The following is a 6,493-nucleotide window of genomic DNA, read 5'->3' as shown; positions in this document are numbered from 1 at the left end:
CTATTCCAGTAGGATCGAGAACTGACAGATGATTAGCCGTGCGGTGACAGCGCATTTTGGACCATTTTCACTGAGAGGACGGGATGTAGCCATTGACAACGGTGATGCCCAATATACAGCTTGCCATGGAAAGGAGTATGAAGGATTGGATGAAAGCAATAGGAAAGCGGAGATTCAGAAGGAACTAAGCACCTCTATACGCTTATCTGAAATTCTCACCAATGAATTACATAAGTATCTCTATCTTTATTTTACGTTTTATTTATCTTTTAATTATTAAAACTTTATAACCATTTGAATCCGCCTGACTGAGATTTACAAGGTGACCATAGCTTGCTTCAAGCCGACAATCTCCGTGGGATCGACCCTTACTCATGTAAGGTTTATTACTTGGACGACCCAGTGCACTTACTGGTTAGTTGTACGAAGTGGTGACAAAGAATTAAGATTATGAACGTGCGTATAAAGTTTTTGACGGCGTTATCAAGGAATGAACGATCACGATTTTGCATACCAAGTTTTTGGCGCCGTTGCCGGGGATTGTTCGAGTTTGGACAACTAACAGTTCATCTTGTTGCTCAGATTAGGTAATTTTATTTTAATTTTAAGTTTTTGTTTATATTCTTTTTATTTTCGAAAAATTTTAATAAAAATAAATTATTCTATGTTCTTCAGAATTTTTAAGAATGAATTCTAGAGTTTCTTCATGATTTGTTGAAGCTTGGCTGGCTGTCAAGCCATGTCTAAATTTTTGGACTGAGGCTTCCACTTATCACGGCAAGAGTCCTTGGACTCTCATCTAATCAGCTATTATATGCCTGATTTGTATCTGCTGGAGCTTGGCTGGCCATTAGCCATGTCTAGTGTTTTGGACTGGAGCTTTCACTGAAAGCTTGGCTGGCTAGTAAGCCATGTCTGATTCCTGGACCGGAGCTTTAGACTAACATTGCATGATTCCTGGAATTCTCATTAAAAATTTTGAAATCCTTATTTTTATTTTTCCAATTAATTTCCAAAAAATAAAAAAAATTATTAAAATCATAAAAACCAAAAATTTGATGTTTCTTGTTTGAGTCTTGTGTCAAATTTTAAGTTTGGTATCAATTGCATTTTTTTTAATTTACTAAAAATTTCGAAACTCATGCATGTGTTCTTCATGATCTTCAAGTTGTTCTTGATGATCTTCTTTGTTTGATCTTTGCATTTTTATATTTCGTGTCTTTTCTTGTTTTTTATATGCATTTTTGAATTATTAGTGTCTAATTAAAAATTTCTAAGTTTTGTGTCTTGCATGTTTTTCTTTTCTTAAAAAATTTCAAAAATAAGTTCTTGGTGTTCATCTTGACATTCAAAGTGTTCTTGGTGTTCATCTTGACATTCATAGTGTTCTTGCATGTATCATTTGTTTTGATCCAAAATTTTCATGCATTAACTCTTTTTGATGTTTTTCTCTTTCTTCATTAAAAAAATTCAAAAATAAAAAAAATATCTTTCATTTATTCTCTCATAAATTTTCGAAAATTTAAGTTAACTTTTTCAAAACTTTTTAAAATTTAGTTGTTTCTTATGAGTCAAGTCAAATTTTCAATTTTAAAATTCTATCTTTTTCAAATCTTTTTCAAAAATCAAATCTTTTTCACTTTTTTCTTTCATAATTTTGAAATTTTCAAAATTTATTTTCAAAATCTTTTTCTTATTTCTATTTCATATTTTTGAAATTAATGCTAACAATTAATGTGATTGATTCAAAAATTTTAAGTTTGTTACTTGCCTAGTAAGAAAGGTTCAATCTTTAAATTTTAAAATCATATCTTTTTGTTTCTTGTTAGTCAAGTAATCAACTTTAATTTTCAAAATCAAATCTTTTTAAATTTCTTTTTTCAAATCTCTTTTTCAAAACAAATTTCAATCACATCTTTCTCAAAATCAATTTCAAAATATTTTCTAACCTCTTATCTTCTCAAAATTGATTTTCAAATCTTTTTTTTTTCAATTAATCTTATCTTGTTTGATTCTTATCTTTTTCAAAACTACCTAACTAATTCTCTCTCTCTAATTTTCGAAAATCACCACCCTTTTGTTCAAAATTCCTTTTTAATTAACTAATTGTTTTAAATTTTAATTTAATTTAATTTAATTTTTATTTTTTAAAAATTTTTGAATTTTAACTTTAATTTCAAATTAAAAATAAAAATATTTTTTATCTAAATTCATTTAATTTTCAAATTCTTCCCTTTCTCATCTCCTTCTAATTATTTATTTATCTACTAACACTTCTCTTCTTCTTAAAAATTCGAACCCTCTCCTTCCTTCTGTGTTCGAATTCTTTTTCTTCTTTTCTACTCACAATAAATGAACCTCTCTACTGTGGCAAAGAGGATCCCTATTATTTTCTGTTCTCTTCTTTTTCATATGAGCAGGAACAAGGATAAAGACATTCTTATTGAAGTTGATCCTGAACCTGAAAGGACTCTGAAGAGGAAGCTAAGGGAAGCTAAAGCACAACTCTCTGGAGATAATCTGACAGAAATTTTTGAAAAAGAAGGAGACATGGCCGAAAATAATAACAATGCAAGGAAGATGCTTGGTGACTTTACTGCACCAAATTCCAGTTTACATGGAAGAAGCATCTCAATCCCTACCATTGGAGCAAACAATTTTGAGCTAAAGCCTCAATTAGTTTCTCTGATGCAACAGAATTGCAAGTTCCATGGACTTCCATCAGAAGATCCTTTTCAGTTCTTAACTAAATTCTTGCAAATATGTGATACTGTTAAGACCAATGGGGTTGATCCCGAGGTCTACAGGCTTATGCTTTTCCCGTTTGCTGTAAGAGACAGAGCTAGAACATGGTTGGACTTTCAACCTAAAGATAGCCTGAACTCTTGAGATAAGCTGGTCACGGCTTTCTTAGCCAAGTTCTTTCCTCCTCAAAAGCTTAGCAAGCTTAGAGTGGATGTTCAAACCTTCAAACAGAAAGAAGGTGAATCCCTCTATGAAGCTTGGGAGAGATACAAGTAACTGACCAAAAAGTGTCCTTCTGACATGCTTTCAGAATGGACCATCCTGGATATATTCTATGATGGTCTGTCTGAGTTATCAAAGATGTCATTGGACCATTCTGCAGGTGGATCCATTCACCTAAAGAAAATGCCTGTAGAAGCTCAGGAACTCATTGACATGGTTGCAAACAACCAGTTCATGTACACTTCTGAAAGGAATCCTATGAGTAATGGGACGCCTCAGAGGAAGGGAGTTCTTGAAATTGATACTCTGAATGCCATATTGGCTCAGAATAAAATATTGACTCAGCAAGTCAATATGATTTCTCAGAGTCTGAATGGATTGCAAGCTGCATCCAACAGTACTCAAGAGGCATCTTCTGAAGAAGAAGCTTATGATCCTGAGAACCCTGCAATAGCAGAGGTGAATTACATGGGAGAACCCTATGGAAACACCTATAATTCCTCATGGAGAAATCATCCAAATTTCTCATGGAAGGATCAACAAAAGCCTCAACAAGGCTTTAATAATGGTGGAAAAAACAGGTTTATCAATAGCAAGCCTTTTCCATCATCCACTCAGCAACAGACAGAGAATTCTGAGCAGAATCCATCTAGCTTAGCAAATATAGTCTCTGATCTATCTAAGGCCACTCTAAGTTTCATGAATGAAACAAGGTCCTCCATCAGAAATTTGGAGGCACAAGTGGGCCAGCTGAGTAAAAGGGTCACTGAAACTCCTCCTAGTACTCTCCCAAGCAATACAGAAGAGAATCCAAAAAGAGAGTGCAAGGCCATTACCTTACTTGGTGTGGCCGAACCCAGAGAGGAGGAGGAGGACGTGAATCCTAGTGAGGAAGACCTCTTGGGACGTTCATTGACCAATAAGGGGCTCCTCAATGAGGACCTGGAGGAATCTGAGGCTCATACATTGACCATAGAGATTCTATTCAACTTGCTTCTGCCATTCATGAGCTCTGATGAGTATTCTTCCTCTGAAGAGGATGAAAACATTACTGAAGAGCAAGTTGCTAAATACCTTGGTGCAATCATGAAGCTGAATGCCAAATTATTTGGTAATGAGACTTGGGAAGATGAACCTCCCTTGCTCACCAATGAACTGAATGCATTGGATAGGCAGAAATTACCTCAAAAGAAACAGGATCCTGATAAATTCCTAATTCCCTGTAACATAGGCACCATGACCTTTGAGAAGGCTCTGTGTGACCTGGGGTCAGGCATTAACCTTATGCCACTCTCTGTAATGGAGAAACTTGGGATCTTTGAGGTGCAAGCTGCCAGAATCTCATTAGAGATGGCAGACAACTCAAGAAAATAGGCTTATGGACTAGTAGAGGACGTGTTAGTAAAGGTTGAAGGCCTTTACATCCCTGCTGATTTCATAATCCTAGACACTGAGAAGGATGAGGATGAATCCATCATCCTTGGAAGACTCTTCCTAGCCACACCAAAAGCTGTGATTGATGTGGACAGAGGAGAGTTGATCCTTCAACTAAATGAGGACAACCTTGTGTTTGAAACTCAAGGATCTCCTTCTGTAACCATGGAGAGTAAGCATGAAAAGCTTCTCTCACTACAGAGTCAACCAAAGCCCCCACAGTCAAACTCTAAGTTTGGTGTTGAACCCCTACATTCAAACTCTAAGTTTGGTGTTGGGAGGTTCCAACAATGCTCTGAACATCTGTGAGGCTCCATGAGAGCTCACTGTCATGCTATTGACATTAAAGAAGCACTTGTTGGGAGGCAACCCAATGTTAATTAATTATATCTATTTGATTTTTATTGTTATTTCATGTTTTATTAGGTTGATGATCATGTGAAGTCACAAGAACAACTGAAAAATTAAAAACAGAATCAAAATTAGCAGAAGAAACAGCATACCCTGGAGGAAGAGCACTCTGGTATTTAAACGCCAGAAACAAGCATCAACCTGGCATTAAACGCCAGAAACAGGCTACATTTGGGCGTTAACGCCAAAAACAGGTAGCAGTCTGGCGTTAAACGCCAGTATTGCATACTAAGGGCATTTTACACGCCTAATTAGAGCAGGGATGTTAAGTCCTTGACCCACTGGATCTGTGGACCCCACAGGATCCCCACCTACCCCACCTCTTCTTCCCTCCACCAATCACCTCAATCACTCTTCCCCATTACCTCTTAACCACTCACATCCCTCCACTCTTCCCCATAAACCCCACCTACCTCCAAAATTCAAACTCTTTTCCCTCCCAAACCCAACCCTAATGGCCGAACCCTAAACCTCCCCCCACTCCTATATAAACCCCTCATCCCTTCTTCATTTTCACACAACACAACCCTTTCTTCTTCCCCTTGGCCGAATACACACCTCTCTCCCTCTCCTCCATTTTTTCTTCTTTTTCTCCTTCTTTCTTTCTTCTTTTGCTCGAGGACGAGCAAACTTTTTAGGTTTGGTGTGGTAAAAGCATTACTTTTTGTTTTTCCATAACCATAATGGCACCTAAGGCCAGAGAAACCTCAAGAAAGAGGAAAGGGAAGGCAATTGCTTCCACCTCTGAGTCATGGGAGATGGAGAGATTCATCTCAAAGGTCCATCAAGACCACTTCTATGAAGTTGTGGCCAAGAAGAAAGTGATCCCTGAGGTTCCTTTCAAGCTCAAAAAAATTGAGTATCCGGAGATCCGACAAGAGATTAGAAGAAGAGGTTGGGAAGTTCTCACCAACCCCATTCAACAAGTCAGGATCTTAATGGTTCAAGAGTTCTATTCAAACTCATGGATCACTAGGAATCATGATCAAAGTGTGAACCCGAATCCAAAGAATTGGCTTACAATGGTTCGGGGGAATTACTTAGATTTCAGTCCGGAAAATGTAAGGTTGGCGTTCAACTTGCCAATGATGCAAGAAAATGCACACCCCTACACTAGAAGGGTCAACTTTGATCAAAGGTTGGACCAAGTCCTCATGGACATATGTGTGGAAGGAGCTCAATGGAAAGTTGACTCAAGCGGCAAGCCGGTTCAATTGAGAAGACTGGACCTTAAGCCTGTAGCTAGAGGATGTTTGGAGTTCATTCAACGCTCAATCATTCCTACTAGCAACCGGTCTGAAGTTACTATAGACCGGGCCATCATGATCCATAGTATCATGATTGGGGAGGAATTGGAAGTTCATGAGATTATACCTCAAGAACTCTATAAGGTGGCTGACAAATCTTCCACTTTGGCAAGGTTAGCCTTTCCTCACCTCATTTACCACCTCTACAATTCGGCTAGAATTGACATAGAGGGAGACATCCTCATTGATGAAGATAAGCCCATCACTAAGAAAAGGATGGAGTAAACAAGAGATCATGGACCTCAATAAGAGCATGAGGAAATTCCTTACCATGAAATCCCTGAGATGCCTCAAGGGATGCAATTCCCTCCATAAAACTATTGGGAGCAAATCAACACTTCCCTAGGAGAATTAAGCTCCAACATGGGACAACT

General features: G+C 37.5%; 1 non-coding gene across 1 annotated transcript; it reads right to left on the bottom strand.

The window, feature by feature from the left end:
• Window positions 1-2,943: 2,943 nt before the first annotated feature.
• LOC148555055 (small nucleolar RNA R71) lies at window positions 2,944-3,051 on the bottom strand. Its single transcript, XR_015886882.1, has one exon. It is a non-coding gene; the product is annotated as a small nucleolar RNA R71 (small nucleolar RNA).
• Window positions 3,052-6,493: the final 3,442 nt, after the last annotated feature.

This window comes from Arachis ipaensis, chromosome B6, assembly GCF_059453495.1.
Source record: "Arachis ipaensis isolate K30076 ecotype BB chromosome B6, ASM5945349v1, whole genome shotgun sequence".
NCBI classification, from domain to species: Eukaryota; Viridiplantae; Streptophyta; class Magnoliopsida; order Fabales; family Fabaceae; genus Arachis; species Arachis ipaensis.
Note: the sequence above shows the minus strand (reverse complement) of the source record. Positions and strands in the feature narration are given on the sequence as shown.